Source organism: Linepithema humile, chromosome 1, assembly GCF_040581485.1.
Source record: "Linepithema humile isolate Giens D197 chromosome 1, Lhum_UNIL_v1.0, whole genome shotgun sequence".
Classification (NCBI taxonomy): domain Eukaryota; kingdom Metazoa; phylum Arthropoda; class Insecta; order Hymenoptera; family Formicidae; genus Linepithema; species Linepithema humile.
Genome location: NC_090128.1, coordinates 21,869,690 through 21,883,902, shown reverse-complemented (window position 1 = coordinate 21,883,902; position 14,213 = coordinate 21,869,690). Strand labels below are relative to the sequence as shown.

General features: G+C 39.6%; 1 protein-coding gene across 2 annotated transcripts in view; it reads left to right on the top strand.

Annotated features, from left to right (window-relative positions):
• Positions 1-14,213, top strand: part of Oatp74D (Organic anion transporting polypeptide 74D) — a 116,830-nt gene that overhangs the window by 29,228 nt on the left and 73,389 nt on the right. The window contains exon 1 of one of the 2 annotated variants that reach the window (XM_012364354.2): positions 8,276-9,630. The exons of the other annotated variant lie outside the window; for it this stretch is intronic. The gene's annotated coding sequence lies outside the window, so the exon portion shown is untranslated. Of the gene's footprint in view, positions 1-8,275; positions 9,631-14,213 lie in introns of those variants that run through there. 2 annotated transcript variants of the gene reach the window in all.

Here is a 14,213-nt window from a genome sequence, read left to right as displayed (position 1 = left end):
TACGAGATTATCCGCGGCCGTCGTCGGTTTCGTAATTTCTGTCTGGCTGCGCGCGAGCGTGAGACTGTCGCTTTGCGTTATATTGGATCTAATTTTCCAATAGAGACTGATACTCTTACTCGCGTTCGCGCACTGTCGACACATACGACTGTCTCGGTCTATTTGCGAAATTCTCAATCTTTCTATTATGCGTGGGTTTCGCCCATCTCATTCCTCAAATAATGCGAGAAGTGTATAAAACTGGTGGGCGTAGTATAAAAATTTCAACACATTGATTTGTGTTTACATTTTCTGTGCTACATTTATAACTTTTTATTTCATGCATATTTTTAATTTTCCTACATTTGGTTTAACTATGTTTTCATATTTACTCTTTGAGACATATAATTGATCCGCATTCACTATCGTTTGTGTCATCTTTTCTTTGTGTTATAAGTTTATTTAAGTTATACGGCAATATGAATATATCGCGCAATTCCAAAACTCGATCTGTCCGATATCAAGTCAATGCTACACTGTAGACGTTGAATTGGCATCGGAATGACAGTGGTGGCGGCGGTATGACGTTCTGGCAAAGGCGTGAAACGCATTTGCATCGATATCTGGGCCATAGTGTCTCGTTTCCTAATGAAGTGGTTGGGTCCGGTCGGCCGATCCATTTAATGACGATTCATCGTCATAGGCTGTTTGGTTCAACGCACTTGCACTCCGATCCTCGGTCGCGCAAATAACGCAAACGACGGCGGCGCGAACGGGTCGCGACGATGGGTCCCAGATTCTCCGATATCTTTAGTAATAAGGGAATATTTCTCTTTCGTGGCGATTAAACGTATTCGGAACGCGAAGCCCGTCGTGACGAGAAGCGGAATTGCGAATTAGAATTTCCAGCCGCGGCATCAATTCCTTCACGTACATTATATTTTTCATACATATATATTCTGCTTATTAAAACTAATTTTGAGATATCATCAAGTAACGTACTATAATTTTTTAAACATAAAAATATAAATATTAGACTTACGCGGAAAATTTTTTTTATTATGCGTTGCGAAATCAATATGTTTGTCGAAGTCTGTAGATATTAATAATTAGTTAATTTTGAAATATTGAATTTAAAGTTTAAACAAATTTTATTACATAAATGCATCTCTTGAATATTTTGTTTTCTCCATGAAACTTTGCATACTGTTCGATAAAGTGGTTAACGGCATTATGTGAATTGGATTATGCAATTCCGCGAATTACCATAATTACAACTGTCTGAAGTTTCAAAGATTCGTATTAATGATTTGACATTATGTCCGCAAGTGTTTTTTGCGATTCCGCATTCGAACGTTGCGTAAATCGTATTTACAAGGCGGAATTACGTGCCAGGAACGGCAAATGTCTGAATTCGTTTGAATTCCTCTCCATTCGATGACGTAAGTGCGCCGAATTGCGCATTGCGTTCTGCTGCTGTGGCTATCGTAGATAAGAATCTGAGCCATGTTATCGCGGCTGGCCGTTCATTTAGAGTTGCAGCATGACGAACAATAATAATCGCTGCACGAAGCAGGAGGCCTTGTTTATTTGGCTGCCTAAATTTGCCTCTTTATAAATGTATACATTCTTGAATCTTTTAGCATCTTAATACAATATAATATCGTATTTACAAATGGCATCGAAGATATTTGATGGAATATAGTTGAAAATAAAAGGATAAAATCAGAACAGCAATAATTACAAATAATTTTGCAGACAATATTTTTTGAGAAATCTAAAAGTTTTGAAAATATTGAATATACTTTTTCGGAATGTTTGACATTATTATTTAATTTGCATTTTATGTTACATATTTTATGATCAAAGCTAGTAATATGCTGTGGACAAGAACTATCCAGGCTACTGTAAATTATTACGTTAGCATTCACGATGCAACACTGTATCGACGAGCATTCGCTCGACGTTGCTGCCAATGTACGATACTATTTGACTAGGTCTACGATGTCATCCTAACGATAAACAAATTAATTACTCATAACGCCACATTTAACCAGTTTAGAACATGCTTCGTTGACATATTGATACAAATGATGTGTGTTGATAGTATTATATTATGCATACATTATTACTATATATGTCGTTGTTATATATATTATTTTAAATTTTAATTATTATATATATATATATATATATATATATATATATATTATTTTAAATAATTAAAAGTATGTTTTTTTTTCTTATAAAACAATATAACTTCAAATTTATCCCTAAAATATTGTCTGATGATTATTTGATGACTTTATGTTTCCATGCATATCTAATCGTTATTATTTAATTTTTTTATATTTCGAAAAACTTACTTTTACGGTATTGATATCGATATCGTTGAGAAATCAATCGGTACGGTGCATTTTGCCAATGGCAATGCTCGATCGATCGATCTTTTGTGCGCGCAATTTGCATGTTCCAATCGCATAAATTTTAGGAAACTTTTTGCCGCGTGATTGTAGCATGCGTTCCGTTTCTCGAATGATGCATGACAGACAGAGAAAAAGGGGGAAAAAAGCGTCTCGTCGGCGAATTCAATGAAGGCAAATGAACGACGAGATGAGGAAAATGACGCTGCAGCTAGGCCCGGTGCAATATGTGGGCCAGACAACAATAATTGTTTGGCGTTTCCTGGTATATTACACCGCGTCTAATTGATAGAAAGAAGCCGCTAATTCTGATGCTATTATCGTGCTATCTTTAGCAGAGACTCCGTTCACTCACTTGCCGGGTGTGTATTTTCGTACGAGAACATCCCCGGAAGCTTTCGCTTTGTGTTTAATTCACAATTGAAGTCATCCACCTCGTTAAAACAAAGCAAAAGGCTATTTCAGTTCCACACAAGTGTAATTTAAATAGTCATAATGTGAAAGAGATTATTAAAAACACACACACACACACACACACACACACACACACACACACACACAATCGCGCGGTAATAATTATTTATTCATATATGTAATTGGTTATTAAGATATTAACTAGTTTTGCATTCTTATTTTAAATTTTCTGAGTTTCATTTATTTAATTTTCACAATAAATTTACTTGCTAAATTTTATTATCTTGTACAATCATGAGAGAATGTAATTATATATTGAGAAAACAAGTTAAAACGAGAGAATAAGAAAATAAGAATTAACTTTAGCAGAGAGATTGTGCGCGTTTTTATATCTTTTTGCAAAGACTAAAAAATAAAGCAGCATATAATAAATATTAAGTAGAAATAGTCTATGATGAAAAATGTCTGCAATCACAAATATGACAGCATCGGCATTAATAATTATCTCATTAAGAGGAATGTTCATTAATTCGAACGAGTCATTTCCTTCGACGTCAAGGATTCCTCGGTTAATCTTGATTCACAAAGTAGCATAGATCAATCGCGTATCGATTCTGCCAGATTGCTACATATCGGCCATGGTAATCGATTTTTACTATCAAGATACTGTAATAAAGATCGTCGATGTATGTCAATTATTTCGTTATCCTTCTTTTGTTAAACGCGGTTATCCTTATTATCAGTTCGATGTATCGATTTCTATACGAGATTCTTGCGAAACATTTTGATGGAGGTCAGTCTATATTTTCCGGAGGATCTTATAATAAGATCTTTTCAATGCTAATCTCGTATTCAGGACTAACTAAAGCCACGTGTCACCCACCAACGGCGGGTTAATGGCGCGTTCATGAATCGCGTGACGGCATTGTGTGTTACGCGGCTTTAATTATGTCACGTGTACGCGATAATGCACTACATTGATATTAAACAACTGAAAGCTAAAAGATGAAATTGCACAATAATGCATAAAAGAACTATTTTGCAAATCGCAAATTGCAATATTACATACGCTATAAATATCGTACAATGATTTATGATTCCCTGAAAGCACATATTATTGCGGACATCGTTTATCTCTTTGTTTTTGTAACTTTCCATTAATTAATATAAACATATTAATCTTTTCGCACTTTGTGTCGGCATCATAGCGTTCACCGCAGCCGCTGGTAGAGAGAGCCAACTCCTTCTCGCTAACCATCGAAATTCGCGGCGACTCTCGGCAAACACAGTCGGCAAATTTGGTGTGGCGATTCAGAAGTTCGCACCTAAAATTCCGTCTGTTCTAATCCGTCGTGTGCCGTTGTTCGGTCAATAGAAGATCCTGTCCCGGCGATGTTCGCATAACGGTAACCGGCGGCCGCGACGGGCCGGACTTCTCGCAATCGCGTCGCGACGCCTGCTGGTTCATGTAGTACCTGTATTCGCGCGCGAGTATACCTGCGTATTCAATCGACGGTCGTACGTGCTGATGATACGTACGCCGTGTGTTACGTCGGCGTATTGATGTAGCCGGCGATACGTGCGTTGAGTGTTGTTCCTGTATGTACGTATCTCGATGTGCGGTGACGCGCGCCGAATGCCAATTGCCGTACAAAACGGTTCGATACGCGGATTATGTGTGCGAATTTCTTCCTTCAACGTCAAGCATCGATCGAAGGCGGACGCTCAGACTGCCGCCTTCGTTTCCTGATGACGCTCGAGGAATTTACGAGCTCGAATCCCTATGAAAGTTTCTCTTGACGCCTTGATGAACTCGGCGAAAATAAAGAACATGTAGATTTAAAATTGTTGTCCTACGACAAAAGAAATAAAAAAATAATAATATGATGGAATCGAGAAATATACAATGGGGAAAGGTAGACTCTGCAACGCGTTTTTAAGTAAATTGTTTTCACATGAAGAGTTATCCAGCCCAAAATTATGTTAAAATTGTTATTGATTATATTTTTTATTATGTAATCGCATAATGAAAGCTTTTTTGCGGTAAAGTTTGCAAAAATGCGATTTGGTTGAGAACAACGTGGAGCTAGGCTTTTATAATCCGAGGCATCCTTGAATTTGGGCGTGTCCGTTCTCGTAGCGAAGTTTCTGCGTAGTTCTACTGGTTTGACTCCCACCCGTCCTAAATGTCCAATCGCCGGCGACTTTTTTTAAAATCTCTAGTTTTTTAGGGACCGCCCGAGATAAAGGGTCGACTCGGAGGTGGAGATGTGGAACCGTCTACCTTTGTCCGTAAAGTTAATTACTGCTCGTTCTTCGTGATACAGCTTTTATAATTAATACAGTTAACGTAAATTGCATTTATGGCGAAAACTATTATTGAGGAATATGCAATTTGCGATGTGTCACTTAAATTTAATATTTATCATTTGATATCTATTGAATATTTGTGGATTTTTCTACCATATTTGACTTTGTCACTTTGATCAGGTTTCTCGACAGTACGACAGTACGGAAATCTTGTCAGGTGAGAGTATCTTTAGACAGTGAGGACACTTTTTGCGGTCAACCGAGAAATGCTGCAAAGGACAATATCGGTGATTACCGCGCAGCCGATTAAGAGAGAAAACGAAATTAAATTTCATGTTGCGTTATCGGAAGCAATTCGATCATTCGCGCACAGAAAATTACTTCATTTCCTTGTATTTTCTAAGATTTGTTTTTCTAAGTTATTACTTTTGTTTATTTTACATACCGCTTGCATCTTAACATGATAATCGCCTTGAAAGTTTTACTTATTTTAGGAAATTTAATAGAAATTTATGACTATTAAAATAACAATCGTTTGCACACTGTAATGCAATATTGCACGATTGTGATTATAATAATTTTGCATAAAGGATCTTTTTAATTCGACCAACTAATTTTCCATCAAAAGAATAAGGTGCTAATTTCTGCGTCACACGTAAATCTTTATTAACCGGCAAATGTATGGTGAGCCGCACACCAAAGTCCAGACAGGATACGAAGGATTGAGTCTCGTTAGTCCCCAATCGCCAAATCGGAGCTGACGATTTCGGTGCCTCGTGACGCTCGTTCTATCTTGACGACTTGATGTTTAGCTGGTCGATGTTTAGATTTTAATAGACGAATGAGAAAATGAGTTTAAAAATATTAATCATTCATTCAGTAATTTAGCTTTTATTAGTTTGATAAAACGTAGGCGCAACAAGATAAATTACCAAAATCTTTTAACATTACATAACACACAAATTTGCGATTCCGACGAGAGTATTATTGATACTTTCGGCAAAAAGTGAATTGTTTGGTTTCCAAATCGACTCCCATCAAGAGACTTGAATTTAAAGGATGACATCTGGACGACTCGACTGTAGAATCTTTTCTACCGGTTAAAATCTTCTTCCTTACGATCCCATCTTCGTGAAGTCGAAAGAAGGGCAAGGGTGTCTAAGGAGAGTGAGAACGACAATCAAAGGGGTGAGGAAACGGGGAAGCGAGACTGGCACAGCAGTCTGGCCAGTCGATTACGGTGCCGAAACGAGCGTCGGAGCATTGCTCCAACCAGTTTTGGACAGTGTCTTCGCTTGTGGCTATAAAGAGAAGAGCGCCCTGGCAGGATCGTGAGGGAAGTATGCCGTCTACGCGACGGAGAAAGCGTGAAGCGAGGAGAACGGCCGCGATCGAGGAAGAGAACTGGAGGAGGAAGTATGTCCGAGCAGAGCTCGGAGAAGGATGGAGAGTGAAAAGAGCGGTGAGGGAAGCACAATTATCCATGAAGAAAAGAGAGAAAACAAGATGAAGCGGGAGGAGAGGGAGGAGGAGGAGGAGGAGGAGGAGGAGGAGGAGGAGGAGGAGGAGGAGGAGGAGGAGGAGGAGGAGGAGGAGGAGGAGGAGGAGGAGGAGGAGGAGGAGGAGGAGGAGGAGGAGGAGGAGGAGGAGGAGGAGGAGGAGGAGGAGGAGGAGGAGGAGGAGGAGGAGGAGGAGGAGGAGGAGGAGGAGGAGGAGGAGGAGGAGGAGGAGGAGGAGGAGGAGGAGGAGGAGGAGGAGGAGGAGGAGGAGGAGGAGGAGGGGGGGAGGCGAAGGGTAAAACGAGATAGCGAAGAAGCGAAAATTTGAAAGTGAAGAGAGCGCAAGTAAACGCAAGTGAATAATGAGGGAAATGTGTCGAAAAAAATTTCTTAAAAAATTGCTTGAATTATCATTAAAAGTAAAATGCAATTAAAATTACAGTGCGTACTATCTTTTTGCTGTGGATTGTATAAGGTAAAGATGTGGAACAAAGTGGAAATAAATCTACCAAAAAAGGAATTTAATTGACCGAGATAGAAAACCTATGATGATCAAATAAGGAATGAAGGGAAGGAGTGAGGGAAGAAGATTCCAAAGGAACCAATTTGATTCCACTGGAAAGAAAGGAGAACAGCTTCATGTCGAGGAAGACGAACATCATCGAGAAGACGGAGAAGAAGAAAGAAGAGGAGAAAAAGGAGGAGGAGGAGAAGAAGAAGAAGAAGAAGAAGAAGAAGGAGGAGGAAGAAGAAGAAGAAGAAGAAGAAGAAGAAGAAGAAGAAGAAGAAGAAGAAGAAGAAGAAGAGACGGTGAAGGCAGTCGCGAGTTTGGGTTTCGTTTTCGTTCATTTCGCGCTTGCTCCGAGTCGAACGGGAGCCGAGAGTGAACTTGTTCAACGACAAGGCAGACAGAGTGAGACGGAACGAGAGTGAGAGGGAACGAGACCAACGGCACAACCCACCGCGAGTGCGTCAGCCGCGGGAACGACGGAGAGAGACAGCTCCCTGCTACAGAGCGAGACGAGGAGAGGGAACGATTCATCGAGTGAGGGAACTGGAGAGAGAAAGAGATCGATGGAAACGTGATGGAGCAGGTGTGCGAGGGACAGAGTAAGATAGGCAGTGTGAGAGAGAGTGCGACAGAAAGAGGGAGAGAGAAAGAAGGGAACAGACTTGAGGCGCTCTGCTCCCAATAACGACTCTCGCCCTCGGCCAGTCGCGCGCGAACCGCGGAGTCGCGAACATCATTTCGTCTTTCTTGCTCCGCAAAGAGAGACTCCAGCGTTTCTCTCGGTCGCTTCGGCTTGTCAACCGCGTGCTCCGGATAAACTGGCACGTGCGAGAAGAAGAGAAAGAAAAGTGAACCGGAAAGAAGGTTTAATCGGTCCGGAAGGGTAATACCTTGACGAACGAGAACCTCGCTTAGGAAAAGATTGGCCCGAAGTAGAGCGGAAAGTGGAATTTGCAAAATTTTCTGTCGTTCCGCACAAGCAGGGATCGAGGAGAGACACGGTGAATATAGCGAATAATTCGCGAGGTTGCATCCGGGAAAATAGTGCTCGGGCATCAAAACGGGGAAAAAGCGTAATTAGTCGATTGTTTAGCTGGTGCTTCGCAAAGTTATCGCGATAAATCGCGTCGAATCGGCGTATGAGAAAAGCTCTGAACTTGCTCGGAAAATATTGGCTGCGAGGGAAGTGAGGCGCAGTGGGGTGATTATTCGCTGGGGGATTGTTCGGGAGAATTGTTCGCGCTAAGAACAGCGGGTGGTCGGATATACCGCGAGCGTGGTGCAACTCGGAGCGAAAATCAACAGCGAACTTTGGGGAATATCTATCGATCTGGGAAAAGTGATGAGTTTGTCGCTTTTCATTTCCAGTGCGAGAGATAACGCGCCAAGTTCTCGAGAAATCATAACTTTCACCCTATTATCAGAGATCAGCGCGATCAGTCGAGTAGCCGCAGAGCATGTAGTAGTAGCATTTAAGTCGTAGATCAGCACTATACAAATCATCCACACATCTCGAAAATATCATACTCAACATTTATCCATTAGTCGCCAAAACCGCCCTAACTATGTGATAATATGAGAATTAGTCAACTTAGCTCTAACAAATACCAAGATCGATTCTCAGACAGGAAGGAGCTAATTCTGAAGAGCTAAAAAGTCTCGATAATCCCACCATGATGTACCAAGTGCCGCGCACTCCGAGATAAGACGATCCACGCGAAACGTTGAGGCTGGCATCGGCGTGGCGGCGGCGGCGGCGACGGCGGTGGCGGCGGGTGGCAGCGGGAAGACAGCGGCGAAGAGACGGAGAATCGATGGATCTGTAATGCGTGCAAAGTGCGATCGACGTGCACGACGACACGGATACCCAGATACTGCAGATCGGGTCGCGGGCGGCGGATCGACCGGAGGCGGAGGGGAGGCCGGCGGGTACCGGGTCGGAAAGGCGGAATAGGGACGAATGAGTATTTTTCCAGGTTATCACTTGGGGGGGAGCGTACGCCGGGGCGAACTCCCAATGATAGCAACGACGACGTAAGCTTGTTGAGCGCGCAGCGGTGCATCCGAAGATACGTACGGTGACCGAGTGAGGGAAGAGCGGAAAGGGCGGCAGCGCGAAAACTGGCTCTTCTATACGGTGTCCGGGTATAAAAGTGAGGAGGACTGACGACAAGAAGGCAACGGTGAGGAGGAACGAAGCAGTGCGCAGCGTGTGTCTGTGTCGTCGCCGCTGCGCCGAGGAAGCAACAACACGCCGACGGAGGACGTGGGCTATTGCTATTTTGGAGCCCGCCAAATATCTCGCCACAGTGGTGCTGCATCGAGGCTGCGTGTTCTCTCGCTTCTCTTCCTCCCATCCCGCATCTCTTTCTCGCTTCTCAAGAGTGTTATCTTCTCTTTCTCTGGTTGATTCTTCCTTACAAACGAGCGTCCGACTCTACACATCTGCCGATGACGCATGACAGTGATCAAAAAGCTACGCAACGTGTGACAGGTAGGAAAAAGTTGCATTTTCTTTTTTTCGCCTTTCTTCTTCCCTCCCTGATTATCGTATGGCGACCGTGAGAAAAATTCCTTGAAAGATTCGAAAGGTTGAGATGGATCCAGGGGTGTGTTGCTCTTTTGAGGTGATGATCGAGATCTGACCTGAGAAACTCATTCAATGGCGGTTTATTTACGTTCGAAGTTTGTGCTTTGCTCTAACATAGAATGGCTAGGACACATTGTTCGATCTTTGTGAAATATGGCTTTGGTTGCATTACGAATTTTAGTTAAAAATTATTACATTTTGTATCTCTCTTGGATACTTTATTACAAAAAATTCTAATAATAGGTACAATAACAAATTTATAATAGGATCATTATTTCTAACAATGTAATGGATCGATATTTTTTATAATGTATTTACATATATTGAATGCGCGATTTGAAATGATAAATTCGATAATGGTTATTTTTTTAAATTTTGTAACATCGTTCTTCTCTGAAAAAACATCTCTGACTTCTTGTTATTCTTTTCGGAGCAAACTTTGAGTTTGCATGTTCGATACGATGAGTGTATTGAGATTATTTTTACACGTGGCTTGTGTATATGTATATACTGCGTCATTGGCAATTCGCGATATGCTGTTTCCAGCATACTTTATCTTTATATATGTGTGCACCAAGTATTTTTCGTAAGAGAGATACTTTTATGTTAGAAGAATCATTATTTTGGACAGTTAAATGACAACAAATTCTTCATTATTATACGTTTGAAAAGCGACAAACCAATGAAAATTTTCAAACAAATTTAAAATAGCTACTGCGTTTTAAAGTTTCTCATCGATCATCCATATCTATGTTCACGACAGCTACGTCATCCTGCCACAATAGCAATTGAAGCGTACCGTTTTCACTAATTTTGGCTGCTCCCGACGTCAGTGGGTCAACGTCGCGCAATGTGAATAATTCAGCGTGAACCTCGTGCACGATTCACTTCACTCTAACTGCGCTTTTGCAATATTTTTGAAAAATAGGTGGCTAAATATATTGTTCGAGTGTGTTACAATAAAAGTCAATAATTCTAAAAGCTTACTTCGACTTTCAACGGCCTAACGATTAACGAGATCTATTACGATTCTAAAATGTTTTATAATTTTTTTTGCTTTATTAAATAATATAAATATCTCTTGTATAAATTAAAAATTAGTGTATTATATTTATATCGATATTTTTACTTGCTCACATTTTGCGGCAAAGTTTATCTCGTCAATTTGTTTAGTTTGGCTGTAGAAATTCGTGTTTTCTTCTCTGACCAATGGTGCAATGGCCAATGGACCGGACGTCGCTTGCCGATCACGTCTGCCACCCGGGTTGAATTATACGCGAGGGGATAAAATTCGAGATTGCGCGACACGGTGCGACACAACGCGACGTATTCGCTTGGGGGACCTCCGAAAATCCTCGGGAACGTGAGTTGCCGCATTGACGAGCGTCGATTAGCGAATAGAGTTATGCGTGCCTCGCGCTTGATCGATTCGACAAATACAGGAGGGGAAAAAATGCCTTCTGCGGCTCCTTTACGCGAAATATCTGTTTGTAAACATCTTGGCAAAGAAGTCTGCCTCGTTGAATACGTTAAAAGGATTGAAACATTACGGGAGATTTATTTTGCAGATACAATTTTTTTATATTATATCGTAAATATTTTTATTTTATCGTACAGAGTTTATTACTTTAAAAAATGAACTTTATATAATAAATATTGTGAGATATATATACTTAAAACTATCAACTTTCACGTTAATACGAAATCTATAGGAAACCGTTAAATAGCTTTTTCATGTAAACTCGAAACTCAAATATCTTTAATGAATATTTATTTTGCTAGTGCGTGAGTTGTAAATAAGTTCTGAAAACTACTCGCTACTATTTCGAATTCAAAATTTCGTAAGCTTTCTAGCATTTTAGGCAGTTGCGAATGGTCGATTGTGAAGCTTGATATATCGTATCCTAAATACATGAATTACGGGAGAAATTTGACATAGTTAAAAAAAAGAAAACGATAAATTGGAATGAGAGCTACGGAATATTAATACGATAGTAACACAAGATATCGTGTAGTGATGATATGATAATTCTTCAATTATGATAATGTGATAAGATTGTTAGGTGTATATTATAATTCAAAGATCCTAAAAAAATTTAGACATTTGTTGAAAATTTTTCTTGTTTTATCATATTTCTCGTTTAAAAATAAAACAATGCAGACCGCCAATTATACACCGAAAATATTACAATATATTCTAATGCAGTTGGAGCATCGGAATTGTTATTGTTCATTTTATCTTTTATTTCAAGTGTTAAAAAAATAACTTAGTTGTCGCTGGAAAAAATAATGTATTAATAAAACGCAGTTGTTACGGGTTTAGATCTCAGTTGACCACCTTTGTGGTAAAGCAACACTAATGATGTTCTACGAGTCTCGTGGTGAGAAGCGATAAAAAGTTGGCTTCGACTTTGTATAACTGGCATTGATCGTAAAGGAGAAACAAGTATCCGCCATTCAGTTCTGTCCCTTCAGGGTTTTCTCTACTCGCTGTATCCGACAAAAGGAGATATATCCGAACAGTTCAGTTTTTTACAGTAATACTAGTTTGATTTGGGTTTAAAGTACTTTAAACGCGTCTATTATAAGATGATACTATAATAATGATACTATTAATTCATTAAACTTTTATTTTCGAAGGGGAGCAGAAAATAAACAAAATTTTCGAATATTAATGTACTATAAGAAAACACGTTACAGCATAATGCAAAATATTTCATAAATTGTTGAGGTTTAAGATATCAAAGTTATAAACAATTATCAATCGATAAACGTGGATAAATTGACGAATTTTTTGCTGCGATCCCTGAGTATCGAGTATACGATTGATAGATATATATAGACGTGTACGTCGAGAACATAATCATAGTCATGCGGCAGAGTAATAACTCGCATTACTATACTGTCATTGCCGCTCGGCGTATGCGATTTGCATAGTCACGCGACACAAAACGCGAGCATTTCAATGACCAATAGGAATTTCATGATTATTTTTCATTTTTGTTTGCTGCAATATTAGTGATTGATATCTAAATTCGATTTATTCGATGGTATTTTTTTCCTGCATATACACTTATTTATCATTAACGTGTTGTATTTAAATTTATGAAAATCCATACGATTACTCAAGTGTTAAAACTCCTTTCACGTGACACGTGTGGTCATGACACTGCAAGTAGTGCATTTTTCATATTACAGTAACAGACATATAACGAGCGTTTATAATTTTTATTCTACGCTTTAGAAATTTATTGCGACATTTGCGCATTTTATTCGTTACTTACGCACTTACATGACGTAAAGACAGGTCACACTCTACATCGATGTGTGTCCCTATTGTGCTCTAAAATAGCCGCTCATTGGAGTATCAACCTTGGCCTCTCTCGCAATTTTTATCATATTCGAGCGACTTACGAGTCGTCGTGATCTACGTACGTGTTCCTCTGCTTATCTTACTCGTAATACCGTGCTTAAGCAGTACGTTAGAGCCCGAGCGTTAGCTGAGCAAATATTAGTTGTAGAAACAAACATATATTAACTACATTATGCCAGTGGATCAATGCGCCCGCGAAAATGTGTCGCTAATTATATCTCTACACTTTGCGGATAAAATACAATTCTAAGACCTGTTTCAAGCAACAAGTTAAATCTAAAAATTACAAGAAAAACCGTTTAATTGTTTTGTGATATCTTTATTCTATCGAAATCTATTCTTTTATATTTCGAATATTTCACCATTACAGAAACATTACATTATATTTATTTTCTTTAAATTTATTGTTTTTTTTTTTTTTACTTTAAAGATTTTAAAAAGTATGGGTTTATTATGCCGTGACCATATCTTCGATCTGATCACAGAAATCCGATAATTTGATAAAAATTTATAATAAATTAAGATATTAATAATAAGTACTATATTTTAGATTACACAAATTCGCAGTAGTTTACGCGCAACTTTGTTCTATCTGATCGGCGGCGTGCAGTTTCTATCGTGGAAATCCATCGCCGTTTCGATTCATCGCTTCGACGGCGGCACGAATTCCGCGAAAAAAAGATATAGCGTGACTGCACACTTTCGCTTTCATTAACGTTGTAATTTTATAAATACTCTTATTAAACCGGTTATCGATATCAGAGCTTGTCCGCGCGCTTATTATCATTCACGTCCCGCGCCGGACAACCTTTGAATAAATCAAATTCCGCAAACGCGCGTGCGATCGTTCTCTCGCTTGTCACTCGTACTGTAAATTGTTAATTGCATTTTCGTACATACGACACATAACGATATGTACGTGTTTTCTCTTTGCCGCCATACGAGGTTTTAACCTTAACATGGAGGTTATCTATCGCGCTCCGATTCCGCCTGAGAAATGCCAGAGAGCAAAACCGATACTTTTACTACCGTTAAAAGTGATAGAATAAACTTATCTGTCGAGTAATTGCAGGCGTTGTTATTTCAATAGTATTAATACGATTTGATTTTTCCT